We start from the raw sequence: 16,091 nt of genomic DNA, 5'->3' as shown, positions 1-16,091 counted from the left end.
TCAAATAAAACCAACAAACCACAAATGAGGAAATTGTACTGGAAACAGGGTGTTTGTATTGCTTAAGATTTCCTCTCCTCCGGCAGGTCACCATGACCCTGCAGAACAGCCCGAACACACCCTGCTGACATCACATATCTGCCTGGCTGAAAAAGCGAGAAATCCAGATTCTTCCTTTTAAATCCACATCAGCTTCCAAAACTTCACAAAAGAAAATACACCAAAGATCCCTCTTGAGATATTTTGGGGCATGGAAAACCAGTCAACCCACGCACCGTATTCCACCACAGCATGGTGATCCAGGCCTGCCCACCTTAAGCCTCGGAGCACGCATCCCCACATTCTGCCTCTAAGTGTCCCACTTACTGTGGGACAAACGGCCAGAAACAGCTGGCAAAGTTCAAGCAGCTGAATTCTGGGCAAGATTTAAGCAGCAATAGCAAACTTCAGAGATTCATTCCACTGTGGAAAAATTTGCTACATTGCTTCAGTGCAAGAGACCCTTGAACCTAATCACGTGTGTGAATGCTTCATAGGTAGTGCCTTGTAAATGCCAGAAAACCCTGAGATGAAGTGCTGAGCGAAGCCAAAAACCCTCTGGTACGAGTTCTGCCAGCTTTATAACTGGAATTCAATTTACTTCTTGAGAGAAAAGGTTAACAGGGGTCTAAGCAGCAGCTTTTCAAGACGACTTTGTTCTTGAGGAGGCTTACTCTTAAATAAGCTTCAGAGAAGCCACTGTCCTGTGCTTCATGACTATTAACTGTTGCCTCTTCTGTGTTTATTTTTCCTTTCTGCAATAATTTCCCATTTTGTAACCGATGTTTTAACCCTTTACCTTATGAGGTTAAAACTTACTTTCACTTTAAGCCTGTCCAGCACTTAGGCTCAGCCGGGATTAGCTGAAGCAACAGATTCATGGCACATTTCATGTTCAGGCACAGAGACAAATGCTCTGTTTCATCTGCAGCCCAGGAGAGGGGTTTCTTGTTAAACTGCGAGAATCCATTTGAGCACCAGAAATATCATCAGCAATTTAACACATACCTCTCTGGGCAATGGTTGAGAGCTGTGAAGAAAAGCTACTGTCGCCACAGCAGCTGCTGAAACTTGGGAGCAGAGAGAACAACTTCCCTGCACCTTTTTATGCCAGAGAAGGTACCTGGAACTGCTTGGGAGCCAAGCACAGCATCTTTCTGCTAGCTGATTGCAGCAAACTGAGCTCATTCCCTCTGTCCCTCCTCCTGAGCCATACCCACACACGGCCATTGTGCTAGGAGTTGTTTTGGACTAAGCAGCAGCTCACTGTTTGGCTCCCCTCCTATCATAAAGTGCCACCTACACTGATGAGGTTTCCAAGTTATGTACGAAACTCAGCCAGCCAACAAGAAATGAACACTCATTTACCTTGCAGCAGTGCTCTCAAAGGCTTGGAAATACCAGTGCATCAGTCATCTACAGAACCCTGACTTGGCCAACTCTGCACAAGAACTTCAGAAGGAGGTACACAGCTATGCAACTGCAGATTGGTTTCCTCCTCACCTCCACGGGCCACTTGGTACACAAAAGGAGAGAAGCAGCTGGTAAGCACGCTCAGTCAGTTGTCCCTGACTTGCCTTCCTCACACAGGAAAGAGATTGCAGAGTTAGTCACCTTCCCATTCCCACCACCACCTCCTTCACTCATTTGTCATCACAGCATCCAAGAGTATTACAAGTATTTTAAAATGTCATCTTCACTGTGATGGAAAAACACTGTTTATGTGCTAGGGAAATAGATAAGACAAGAAAGGATCTGGATCAGGCAGCCTGAACATCAACACCCTCCACTCTTAATCTGACTGAGCATCTCTGGGCAAACCCAGCTCCCCTGGAAGACCACCTGAACTGTCCTTTGCAAGGCAGACTCAGGGGAACAGCGCACCTCAGCACCTGTAGGTTTGGAGAGGGCTACTGGACAGTGCTGATGGCTTTAAAGATTGCTGGAGATGGCCCCAGTGAGGGTTGGATGAGTAAGATGATGGACTGATAGTAAGATAATGGTGCCTGAAAAACCAAGACAGTCAAACACCTCTGCTCTCTGCTGGACCAGCTCCCTTTCCCTGGCATCTCAGAGAGCTCACCAGCTCTGCAAACCAGGGCCCAGCCCAGCGTTAACACAGGCACCCAGAAAGCTTGGGACAGACAACGCAGCTTTCCACTGCAGCAACCTGCCCCTGAGTTTTCAGTACCCTCAGCTTTCACAGGCTCTGTAACAGGTTTATTCACTTGCCTCCATATGTGTGCTCCAAACAGGGAGCAACAGAAGAAAAGGTAGAGTCTGATTCTGCACAACTCTTTATCCCACCAAACCACAGCAAAGCTTACACCCCGAGTTTGCAGCACTGGCACACCCATGGCTATACAGAACCAGGCAGAGTGGCCCATCCACCACTTCGGACAGAATAAACCATGGACACACCAGGGGTGAGACAAGCTGGGTGCTCACTGCTGCCACAACCCATGTCCAGAGCGGCTGCTCCTGGCTACGCTTTGTAGCCAGAAGGTGCAGATGGATGGGAACAGCTGCCTGCATGAACCATTGTTGGCTCTCCAGAGCATGGCTATGTTGTGATGGTTCGATACTGGTCTGGGAGCCGCCTGACCCAGCTCTCCTTCCAGCCTCATGCCTCCCAAGCAGGCTGCTTGTGTTTAACCCTCAGCAGCGTTTGCATGCTGCTGTGTGGCCCCCGCTGGAGTGTTGCCGTTTGGACATTACTTTGGCACAGTGATGCTTCTTGCAGCACATGAACTAAACCACGGAGGAGAGTTTTCCAATATTTTAGCACCAATTAAAGCTGGGCAGACTTCAAGTGACACAGCAAAACCATGACCCCAGATTTACTCCTTCCAAGTTTCAAAGGTATGTGGGACATCGTGGATACACTGCAGCTTCCCAAAAGGTTACAAAAATTCCTTTAAAATTGTGGGACACTAAGTACTCATATTTTAACAAATTGACACCCTTCCCAATAGCATCAGTCTAGACTCACAATGGCACTGGGTTATATCAGAAATACAAAGAAACGTGCAGGAATTTAATCAACTCTCTCCCTGCAACACATGTTCTTGGAAGTATCCCAGGGTTTACAAGACATCTTAAAACAAATGCTCACACCAGGAAGGGAAGAAAGAGAACACCAAGTTACAGAAGTTATCAACTTCCTAGGGGGTTACCAACATCCTAGACTTGCAAAGCTATTCCCAGCATCTTGATTCATCAGGCTTTGAGGATGCCCACAAACAGTAGTTTTGAACATTGCAGCACTGTGTACAAAAGGAGCAGAGCTTTACTCCCAAAGGCCCCGTTTCTAAGAGGTACTGAAGTTTATGACATCTCCCAAGAGAGCTGGTTCTCCGCCAGCATACACTGCTGGAAAACAGGAAAGAGATAACTGATGAGAAGTCCAAACATTTTGAACATCACTGAAGTCCGTTCAGAGGTAAAGCAACATTCATTTCCAAACTGACAGGCAGAAAGAGTGATGCACTGGAGTTTCTGCAAATGCCATTCCAAAATACTAGGTATTTAGTATATAGATTTTTTTTATACACAAATGAAAAATTACTAAGCCAGTATGCACCTCCACCCAGTTTCCCATCAAATCACTTGTAAGCATCGTATTTTTCTGTGTCTAGGTCACATGAGAAAATACTGTCCTCCTTCAAGGAGCGTTAACTACTCTTATTTTCTCTGAATAGCTGTTACCAACTTGATAAGTACCACAACACTAAGGAACCTCTTTTTTGTTGCAAACACAGTGTCATCGTGTACCTTTACCAGCTCCCTTTCCCATGGCTCTGCTAGTAGTAGCAAGCTCCACTCACTTTCTCTCCTACCAAATTCAAAAGACAGCTGTGAGGGGTTGGAACATGGCTTCTTTTAGGGACAGCAAGATGTGTCAGTTGGCCACGTTAATTAGCCTAATCACCAAAGGACGAAATGGATCTTCCATGTCCTGGCTGAGCTAAAGCTAAGTTGTGGTCCTGAGCTCCAAAGCTACAAATATACAAACAAAGCATTTCTAACAATGAAAAAACAACACAAAATGAAGCCATGGTCACAGGTAACACCACAGATGGAAGTACGTGGTATTTTGTGTGCTAACAAAAAAGTGAGGGGTTTTAGATACTCAGAACATAAACCACAGGGGCACAGTTAAGCCTTGATCTCCCAGGAGTGAAATCCACAAATAAGTAGCAGATCCCACCTCCCAAGCAGGATGAGCCTGTAGTGGCAAGGATCAAGTAGCATACACTCCACTTACACATAGAATGTAAGATTAAAACACACTTCAATCTGACTGGATAATGGCCACAGAATTATAAAAGCCCCTCAGCACTGACCTTCTTTGCACAAGCACACCACCGCACTAGAAGTGGTCAAAAGGCACCTCTACAGTCTTGTTTGCTTGGCACTGCATAGGGTTTTTTTCAGCTAGTAAGGCTCCTGGATCCTAGCAGGGGTCTTAGACCCCTTTTTTCTGCACCAAGCACCTGAACTGTATTTCTGTCACTCACCTCTTTTGCTGGGCAGCCTGGCCATCCAGAGATGAAAACACAGAGATGAAAACGAAATCCTGCTTAACTAAATGTATTCTTACAAGGAAAAAAACCCAACCTTAACACAAAAAACTACTAATCATCATCTGCTAGAGTTCGTAACTGCAGGATTGTAACTGAGGGAGAACAAGCCGTTGCATTGCTCACCTTACATGGGTGGGCAGATGCGTGTAACATTGCTTAACAAAGGGTTGTTTTGCACTGAACATCCAATAACATTTCTTTCACTTCTGTACAGCAAAGGCACAAAGGTCACTGATGCTAGGATGGGAACAGTTTTGACAAATTAAAGTTGCTGTTTATGTGAGTTAGGCCCAAATCCCAAAAGTTCAAGAGGAAGCTGGACTGAGTGAGGTAAATTCCCCGCTGACTACACAAGTGCTCTAGTACGTTTGACCGTCTCAGAGCAGTGTTAGAGGAAGCTTTCACGTCAGTATTGAAGAATTTTGGAAGCAATCTTGGTAGACAACGCCTGCTCCACTGGATCCCCTGAATGCATGCCCTGTTGAGATACATTAATGCCTCCCAGCCTTTCAGACATACCACAGCTTTTGCAAGATGTGAAGACTGGAAATGGAAGATCCTAAGCTCAATACTTCTCTTTCCTCATCTACAAGGTTTACTCCATTTAACTGGTATTCTCAAGACTCAGAGGAAAAACACTCTACAAACAAAACCCACCCTCCTAATCTAACAAGATGAACATTTGTTCCCCTGACTAGTCTGGTTAAACCTGTCATGTCTCACGCCAACATGTCCTGCCTGGTGAGCAAACATCTTTGTGAAGCAGAACAAGTACAGAAGTACTAGAGGCCATGCTATTTACTTCATACTGTTCCCTATGAAACCTCTTCCTAACTTTCTTGTGCAGCCTTGACTCCCCTACAGTGGGATTTCTGTGGAGCTGCTTAAAAAAAATCCAAAAAGGTTTTCTTGCCTTAAAGTGTATCTTTTTGTCTCTTTTTCATACCCAGTCACACAGGAAGATTCCCTCCTGGTCACAGTCACTGTCTTTGCCTATTCACTCTCTTTCAAGTTGTGCTCCAGTGCATTCCACAGTGGCAAGGACTTCCCTGCCCAAATCTCCAGTTCTCCGAAACACCACTGTCTTTGTCTCAGCCAGGACTTGCCACTAGCTATAGAAGCAGCACATCCAGAAAAGCATCCAAAAATAAAAACAACATATCCCCATCCTCCAGTTACTTGTCCCTGCTACAGAGGCCTCCAGTTTTCAACTTGGATAATTCATGTGCGTGCATCACTTCAGTATAACAGAGAGAACTGCAAAAGCTATTACTAACTTCTCCCAAAAAGCCCCAAACTCTTTAAGTCACCCTTGAGATTAATCCTCCCTCTCTACTCCCCTCTTCAGCCTGGGTCCTGCCACAGTTAAGTGGGTGGTCTGAAACACCAGCTGCATCTGAAGCCTTCTGCAGAGACTGTACATTTTCAGCATCTCAGATGGGAGGTTCAGGTTTAATTAACACCATGCTGAAAACAAAAGAGGCATGTTCACCATTTCTCTCCAAGTTAGCATCCTGAACAGTCTCACAACAATAAGTTGGGGGGGGGGGGTTCAGTTGCTATTTTTTTGTAAAAATTCATACACAGGGCTTCATCTTTTTTACACGATGCTTTTTCACAATAAAAATATGACAGCCTGACATAGCCGGCCAGCCAGCAGGCTACAAGTCCAAGTCAGAGACCAGCAATAACGCTCACTTTGGCTTCTAGAGGGCCTGGCAATTCTAGCAGAGTGCTGCCCCTGGATCCCACTCAGGGGTGACAGCGAACATTAGTTTTGCCTTTGGAAACAACTGAAAAAATTTGCTAGCAAGAGCTCTGGCTGTATTTGCCAACAGGAGAGAAGACGTCTCTTCGCAGAGCTTCAGCTCTTGCCAGCAGGGCAGTACCTGATCTCTCCACTAATCTCCTGGTTGTTTAGTAAGCCAGTAAGGAAACTATTTACTCCTCCCTTAGCCCAGTTCTTAGATCTCTTCTATTTATTGAATACACTCCCAGCCTCTATCACCGGTACTCAGAGAAGCATGAATGTGACCCAACCAGATAATAGTGTCACTACTGTCCTTAGCCACAGCAGCAGGGTAACCACCCAGAGTTGCCAAGCTGACTTAGCAGCTTCTTGAGCAACAAAGGCAACACACAGCCTCCCAGTGCTGCAGACAGACTACAGTGCCTCAGCTTACACATAACAGAACACACTGTCCAAGTTTTCATGCAAGTAATTTTTTTGTTGTTTTTAAACAGAGCTTTTCCTCCTGAAGAAGTGGTTGTCTTAAACTCTCCAACATTTGCTAGGGCAGGCCATATCCCTGCCTAGCATATGATGAACTCAAACCCCATTATATACCTACTGGAAGAAAAAACTAGAAAAGAGGCACCAAAACTAAAGGCAAAAATATAACTGGCATACACGCCATTTTCAACAGCAAGCACTTGTTTTATAAACCCTTCTCAAGTAGCAGACAGGAAATTCACTGCCCAAGTCAGCTGCTTTTCTCATGAGAACTTTACCACCTATGCCCTAAAGAGTCCGGGCTAAAGGTAGTTTGCTGCCTTGAGAAGGAAAAAAAAATAAAAATCTATATATACACACCCACACCCCTGTTTGATTCAAAGATCATACAGCTACCCATCGGCCCCTCTAACCCAAGCCTTCTGCTGCATCACTCTCTTGGGGAACAGCAGAAGACCAGCATGGCTGCTGTGACACTGTGACTGCAGAACAAAAACTCCAAAGGCTCCTCTTTAGGTCAGGATTTTTTTCCTCTTAAACCAGGGACTTGAATCACATGTAACATTTCTTTCTGCCTGAGGCAGGACTGAGGTTTGGCTCCAGGAGTCTTCTGCAGAGAGGGAGATGACAGGGAGAACACCTGCCAGCTTTGTTTTCAGGGTGAAATCCAGACAGGCAACATCCTTGGTTTTCCTCTCTTCCCCTGTGCACACAAATCAGCCTATGAACAGCAGAAGCCACTTTTGGAAGCCCCTCAACAGCAATTTAGTTTTAGTAAGAAGCAAGTCGGTTATCATTTCACACCTTTTTTTAGACTAGTTAATGTCAACTAAATAGCATCTCTTACCAAAGCATAAACCACTTCCTAGGCAGCTGGTCTGCAGAGAAAAAGCACCTAGACAGGCTTTGATCGACAGTACTGCCTCTTCCCCACCCGCCCCTTCCTTCCTGTTGAGAAAGCAATGACAAGAGGATGCACTTTAGTGGGAGATGCAAAAGCATGCTCCAGCTGGTCAGAGTGCCAGCTCCATTTCTGAGTTTCAGGTTTCCAACTAGCGACGCTTACCTGGATACAAAAGCTTTCAGCACAGCAGTTTCCCACTATGCACCCTCTGCTTCTGCACTGCTCTCCCCAGTCCGAGCATTTGGGTTAATACTAATACTAGGCTAGGAAATGGCTTATCAAGTATTCCACAGATAAATGTCACTGCTTGTAACAGCAGGTCTGTGCCGAGCACAACGCGACTGGGGTTTCTCTTGGCTGCCTGGCTCTGAGCAGCACAGCAACGACCTGCTCTGGGAATCATATATGAGATTCTACCATCTGCCAATATCCAGCATCTTGGGGACATTTGTGGGGGACATTTTTTAGCCCACATAATTAAATTCCAACAGAAATGTCTTCTGCAGTCATTAGAAAGGTTAGTCCCTAGAGGACAGGTGGGTCCTTCCTGGTGGAGGTGAAGCATGCCCTGCTCCCCTTTCAGGGAGGTAAGAGCTGTTAGTGGGGATTTTTGCTTATTGCCCACAAGCATGCTAACCTGTGTATTTTAACTATACAAACACTGTAGCTGCAGGCACAACATCTGAAAAGGGACCCAAAACTGAACCTATCCTCTGCCAGCTGGAAACAGTTGAGAACTCTGTGTTTCTAGTGGGAGACAGCATTCACACCACAAAAGACAGACAACCAGATGTCCAGGTTTTCCACTGGTCTCATTTCTGGGGTGGAAATGGGGAGTGAAACCAGGAGAACAGATTTTGAATCTTCTCCTTTTCAGCACTCTGGATTTCTCTAGCACATGAGCAGATGGGTCATTTCCCAGAGGGACAAACCTGAGATGGCAGCTGCTGCCCGGGCCCAGTCACAACAGCTGAGGCTAAAGAACCTCTTTATATTTTACTTACAGGAGACAGAAGCCAATAAAAGACCTCCATTGTGAGCGCACACACTTCTTGCAGACCCTGCCCCTAAAATATTTTAAGCCTCCCTAAAAACACACTGCAAAACATAACCCTCTTTTGGGCTCTGTGTATTAAGCAGAGGACAAAGTCCACTGAAAAATAAGCTCTCTGTCTTTACTGGCTCCAGATGATGCTTACTCTGAAGTTAGTAACAGAAGAGCAAACTGAGCAGGACTAGAGCCTTTATAGGGAAATTACAGTTTCCCTAGCAAGGGCATACTCTGAAGAGGAGGCTTATTTTTCTTTATGTCATAATGGGGGTAAATGAGAAGAAACCAAAGCAAATAGATTTGTATATATAATCATATAGCTGTGCACTTATATAATTAGACATAAGCACTTACACTGTGTACAATAACTGGCACCCCTCACACAGCCATCCCATATACACCAAAGCTGCTTTTTTCTCCCCCCCCCCCCCTTCTGTTTTTCTTTTTCTTTTTTTCTCTTTCCAGGGCAGGGGAAGAAAAAGCAAGAAAGAAAAGACTCTAATTGCAGCCTTCCACCAATGCAGTCACCATCTGGTAACTCAAGAGACACATGGAGCCGAATTATCTTAATTAACATGTTACACAGTATTTAAAAAAACACTACGCTTATTAACACTCAGCTGTGATTAGCCAACCATGGAGGATGCCTGCCAGTGCAACACTAATTATGGGTCTTGTCTGTCTTTCTATTAGAAATATGATTATTTTTTTTCCAGTGGCTCATCTCTCTCCTAAAAAGAAAACCGTTGGCATCAAAGCTTGCTCTAAAATGCAAATTCTGTTTACATTCTACAAGAGTCAAAATGTTTAGGCTATAGGAAGTTGCCACCGGTAGTTTCAGAGTGCTACAGACTGTCTTGATATAAAACGTACTTCTCTCTGCCCCTTAGAAAGCTTTGCTTCAGTTAGACAGCTCCCCCTCTCACTGAAGTTTTAGCAGAAAAATACATTTTATGCCTTTAAGTTCTTTTCTCCCTCCAAAACAGGAGCACAGACTTTGCTGTATGCTAGGCAGGGAAAACCAAGACACAAAATCCAGGCATTGAACAAAACCCTTATCTGGGAAAGGAAGAATTTCGTAATGGAAAGCAGCAATCAAAATACAACTGCACTCCAGCAGCAGATCTGCCTCTAGAAGAGTGCTACTCGCTATGACAAATGCATTATTTCCCTGTATAGGCCCACCTGGAACGCACTTCCCTCAGATACATTCCCAAGGGATTCAGCCCGACTGGCTGCAAGACTAACACTGCCAAGTTTTTCAGACTTCGCTCTACATTATGTTTGCACAGGGCAGGCTGCAGTGGGGCTCTCATCCGCACCAGGCATTCTGGACATCAGGATAACACCAAATCCCAAGACAAAAACCTGCTACTTTTAAAAAAAGCCAGAACTGAAAAAATTCATTCCAGAAACATTAACAAGGAGGGTAAAGTAAACCAGGAAAAACTGCAGAAGTGCTTTTAAGATCTTCTGATAAAGCAATCATATTGTTGTGCGCACACACAAATAAAGTTGCTGTTGCTGATGTACGTGGAAGCTCATGCAGCTTGCTCAGGTCCAGTAAGAACGAAGGCCAGATGACTGGTACTTTACAGCATGCCACACTGCCAGGACAATATAAACAATTTTCATCTGGGCTGCAGCTGGAGCCAGCAGTACAGTGGCTGCAGAACAGCCAGTTCAATAATACAGAAACCTGCTCTCCCCCATGGGCACAGTACAGCTTTCCAAGTGGCACATGTTTCATTTGCTCTTGTTTTCCAAGGCTGCTTCCGGCCTCCCTGTGCCTTCTTCCAACCGCCCCATAATTACTTCCACATGTTTGGAGAAGCAAGTGCTGTAACAACACTTTGTACAATCTGCGGAGTCCCAAATTCTGCTTTTGAAACCCAAACCCACAGTCTTAAGTGGCACCCAGCTAGTTTTTTGAGTCTGTCCAACCCCCCCCCCCCCCCCCCCCTTCAAAAGTCTGGTTAAGAGAGTCCCCCTAAGGAAGTTGCATATGGGTTTTAGTTTGAAATTCAGATAATTAAGAAATATAAAGGGTCCAGAAGTGTTTGCTACACTGGGCAGAGGCAGCTAACACTCGTTAGGGGCCTCTCTTCCTCTCACTGGCAGTTCATCCAATACTAAATCTTACTTTATACTGCAACAAGGAGGAAATTAAGTAATCCTTTTGGTAACAAAGAACTATCAAAATAATCTGATATTCTTACAAAAAAGTAACAGGCAGCTGCACAGGAACTTACAACACCTACTGTGTAGAGGCAGGTTAGTGGAAGAGGTACTAGCATGGCATTTAACTTCAGTAACATCCACTGTCCTCAATTACTTGTGCTCATTTTAAACTTCAGCTTCACTCTTCACACAGCTTTCTCATCATGTCCCTGCCTGCCTCTTTCCAGAAATCTACAAAGCTAAAAATTAGTCTCAATTCAGAGGTAACCTGCACATTTACCCTGCTGTTGTCTTGGCTGTTCCTACCTGTGTTTTCAATTTGGATACAGCAATACCCCAAGGCTGTCTTTTTAGGATAAAAGCCTGATACACACTATGGGCTCTGGCTTCAGGAAGACCATCTGGCTCTTCAGCAAAAACAATGAGACACAATAGGAAAAAGCATAACTATCAGATGCTCACGATGATTTTGGCCATCAGGTTTTGATAGGACAGAGATGACTGATTTGTGATGACTGATATTGTTCCTCTGTTGACACTACATGAGGACATAGGGGAAATACCTTCAGGGCACAGCACAGCAAATCTCATCTCTACCAGCAAGTGACAAGGGGTGGGCAGTTTAGCAGTGCCTCAGGAAGCTTAACTTACCTGTGGATCTCCATACGGCTACAGAACACTTCCACTCCCTAAACTTCAGCCTAGTACAGTAATCAGGTTCTTTTCTCCAATAAGGCCTTTAAAAGTTCTTGCTATGTCCACTTCTCAAAATATGCTTCTGTTGTGGGCTCCAGCATGGCCATTCAAGGCCTGGATGACACATCACTTGGCTGGTAACACTAACAGCAGTAGCAATCCATTGCTCTCCTTCCACTGCATGGTGGAACTCGGGCAGACACCACCAAGCTACACAACTACCAGCTCCCCCTTCCCCAAGGGGCCAGCTCACACCTACCTTCTAACCCCAGTTCTGCTATAGTTTGTTCTAAGACTTGACACAGATCATTGCACAGTCATGAATCTGCTCAAGAGCCAAGTCCTAAACTCCAAGGGGACATGCAAATATCCAAAGAAAGAAGTTTAGAACTTAGAAAGGAGCCCTGTTGTCTCATGTGTGCATGGAAAGATCCCCAACACTAGCCGAGTCGCTTTAAAGCTCTGCCTTGGTAGGCTGTCTTCACTAATGAGCCTTCCACAGCCAATTCATTTTTCATCCTTTCAGCAGCAGCAGCAGCTGTTGCCTCTGACTCAGTCTATCCAAAAAGTACTAATTTGGAAGTTTGGCTAAGGCTGACCTAGTAATGGCATGCACACAGGTGATCAACTTTGTGCTCAACATTATTCCACTTTCACCTATGTGGAAACTGAACTGGGAAGCTCGAAGCCCTCTGCAGCTCCCCTCTGCACTGCATCTACAGACAGCTTTGCTAGGGAAAGGGAAGGGCAGCAATCATGAAATTTCAATCTGATACAACACCACACACTGGAGAATGCTTTTTTATCCCACTATGCCATTTCTTTTCTGACCTCTGGCTCTGTTCAGGGCCATTGAACAGATCAGAATCTAGTATTTGCGCAGATTTGTTTATCATTTAAGAATGACTCATCCCTGTCATGGGACTTGTCAGAACAAGCACTCAAATTACCACTGGCTGGCCAAAATTGCAGAGAGTTATTAGTCCTCTCTCGCTGGAAAGCCTCACTCAAGCACACTCTGTATTTTCACTCTAGATGTGGTTACATTAGCTGTAAGAATTAAGTCATCGTTTCTACCGGCTTTACAGGAGCTCAGCATTGCAAGCAACTTCTCTGCAGAGACTGGCAGGAAAACAAAAGTAGCCCCAGCTGAACACTCAAGTCATCCTATTCAAAGTAGGAGACACCTCAGACTACAGTGACAGAAGCGCACCACGTGGCAAAGCTGGCTTTCCCAGAGACCACAAAGCCTTGGAGACTCCCAGTTGTGCTGCAAGTTAACCATTCTCAGCTACTTTTTCTTGAACTGATAAGCTGATACAGACTCTGATAATTCAAAAGCTCCAAGACACAGATGAAGGTGAAGAACTAAGCTTCAAAGCAAAGTAAGTTTATTCCACTGAGAAGTGCTAGCTATGATACACCTTTCTGAATTGCCTAACACTAAGTGTGCTGGGCAATTTAAGAGCTAGCAAGGTGACAGCAGGAAAGGTGGCGTCAAACCCTGTATAACCTGCACTGAAAATTAACAGCTATTCCGTATGTGGTCTTCTCTGTTTACTGGCAACGCAAGTAACTGGCGAGTGGGTTTTGGTTTGTTTTTTTTTTTTGGAAAGAAGGGAGTTAACCCAGTGAAGCTGTCAGTAAGCTTGCTTCATGACTGGAGCATGACTAGCAAGAGGCATCAAGGTCTGGTGGGATGATGCTTCTACTTTGATTTACTAGTCACAGAAGACACTATCAAGTTCTGGCAGAACAGGCAGAATTCCACACATTCCACCCACTCAGATTCTGCTGGGGATCAAATGGCACATGGGAAGTAAATGGCAACTTAGTATAATCTTTACAAACACAGTGTATTAAAGAAGTTAGATTTTCAGCCACCTCCTTTGAGAAGACTATCTTGTTATACAGATGTAATAGCTTCAAAGTGTTCATTTTTGTACTTCCATCTTCCTAGTACCTACCAAAGCTCTAAGCAACTCAATAGATAGGAATTAGCTAATCCTCAAAAGCATACCTAGCAGCAAACATGAAATCTGTCTTTCTAGCTTCTCATCCCAAACACCCACATGGTAAACAAAGCCAAAACGAAACAAGCCAGGATTGGGAAACTGTTCAAAAAGCAAGCTCCTTCCACAGCTGGCAAAAAGTGTTCAGAAAAGATGTGAAGGACTTCTCACCCTTTGAAATACTACTTGCCCTCTGATACTTTCACTATAGCCACTGGAATCAAAACACAGGCAAGTCGAAATATCCAGCTGAAAAAGCATGTAATAAAAAAAAAAAATAGGTTAGAGGTAGCAACTGCCAAGAGAGGACCCATTTGCAGCACTAGATGCCTGATAAAAAGATAAGAAAAGATGAAATACCATTCCTTCCATTTGACATAAAAAGTTTATAAAACATACAACCCAAAACCCAGCAGTATAACTGTTTTCAAAACAAAAACTTCAAGAAAGAGAACACATCTCCTCAAGAACTGCTAAACATCAGTCCGACCTCTTTGCACTTTGCTGCTTTTAAGCAAAAAGAAATAAAAGTCTACATATCCTTTGCTTCTTATTTATATTCCCTGGTAACCTAAACATGTTCTTTGTTCTTCAAGAACTAAAATACCAAGTTAAAACTTAAAAAAACCAAATCAAACACTCTCATAATGCTTTATTATGAAGTTGCTTTTGCTCTTCTCCTGGTGTTGCTGGAGCACAGCTGGCCTGACAGATGCTCAAGAGCCTTGGAGACACACAACTCCAGCTCCAACTTACTGCCACAGAGCCAGCCAAAACGTATCTCATCACTGACGTAGATGTTACGGAGGCCAAAATTTTGAAGCAGGAGGCACTGCAGCTTAGTAGGCTCAAAGGACCCCGGCCCAGAGACACGCTCCATCAACAGCTAACCTGAAGTTTTGCCTCCCTGCCTCACCTTCCCTCTTCAGAGCTTTCCTGCCTGCCTTTATGAATATATAGTTTCAAGTAGTCTGGAAAGTGCAATACAATCACTTAAGGGTTCTTGTCACCACTGTAATTAATTTCAATGACAAAAATTTACAGATTAATTTAAATGCTTTAATATTTGTGTCTCTTCCTACACAAAGAAAGCCAATCCAGATGTAGGATTTCATAGTTCAGTAGTTCTTCCACACAAGTGTGTCTGTCCAGGAATTTACTTCAACCTTTATTGCCATAAACAGGACTAACACATAGCTAGGGACACATATGCTGCATTACCACCTTGCAGAGTTACTGTCTGGTTTTAACTCAACAACATTCCTTTTGTGCCAGCTGGCTTTTTATATTATTTGTGACATTTCATTAAGTTTCATTTATTGTTTTGAGGCACTTGCTGTTCAGGTCTCAAGTGGCTTCCTTCAGCTACATCTTATCTACACAGCATCATCAGTCATGTCAGAGCAGTTCTTGCTAAACCAGCACAAGAATTTCTCAGGGCAACACAGGATAACAACAGTGTGAAAATACTTGAGCTTTGGCTGCATAAAGTACCCAGTATCACACCACAACAATAGCATTTTACCTGGATCACTCTACTTTGACAGGCCCCGCTGGAATGATACCATTATAATTTCCTGCCAGCCAGACCATGGGGTCTAGAACATTGCATTATTGGAGAGAGATTGTTCCAGGCCAGGTTCTTCCAGACAACTTGGTTGGTTTGCAGATGTTGTTACAAAACCCTATTTCCTTGAATGCCACAAGAACCAAAACAACATGAAACGATTTTCATTACCTGTTGTCCTACACATTTTCCAGCCAGCATTCATAGCATCAAGTTGGAGAAATTTCAGGTCCCTCTTCACCTTCTTACAGTTTTGCCTCCTCCTTTCTAAAGTCCTACTGCTCCTCCTCACAGCCATCTTCCAAACATGAATGAGAAAATTCCTGCTCAGCTCCAGCATCCCCTCACATCAGACAATAAGCTCAACTGTTCTAACTACCTAGCTCCATAACAGAGATGGAGCTGTTAGCTGGGATTTCGGGGTATATTGTTTTAGTTTGGGTGTTGTTGTTTCGCATTTTGGGTTGTTTTTGTTAAGCACTTGCCTCCAAGAACAGTTTTTGCACATTTCAGCAAAATTCAAGTAAAAATGTTAGTGGATAATAGCAGTATTCACTACATTACTACTTGTTCCTTTTTGTTTAAATTGTCAATCCAGCAGGACATCATCTCAACCTTGGTTTCAAGAGCTGCAGAACTATCTTATCTTCACTGGGAGAGACAGATGACTTATCAGAATGAAATGCTAACTTTACACTATAAAATGTCACAATAGCAACTCAATTCTCTGATACTCTGAGAAACAGGATGAGGAAGGCCAGATGATTTCAAAAGACAAATAGCGGTTTAAAAGGAAGATTTATTTATTTATAGGTTCATAAT

General features: G+C 44.0%; 1 protein-coding gene across 9 annotated transcripts in view; it reads right to left on the bottom strand.

Annotated features, from left to right (window-relative positions):
- SUSD6 (sushi domain containing 6) overlaps positions 1 to 16,091 on the bottom strand; it is an 87,430-nt gene that overhangs the window by 12,597 nt on the left and 58,742 nt on the right. The window lies entirely within an intron of this gene.

Source organism: Falco peregrinus, chromosome 1 (assembly GCF_023634155.1).
Source record: "Falco peregrinus isolate bFalPer1 chromosome 1, bFalPer1.pri, whole genome shotgun sequence".
In the NCBI taxonomy this organism is placed as follows: Eukaryota; Metazoa; Chordata; class Aves; order Falconiformes; family Falconidae; genus Falco; species Falco peregrinus.
This window is presented reverse-complemented; position numbering and strand designations above follow the sequence as displayed.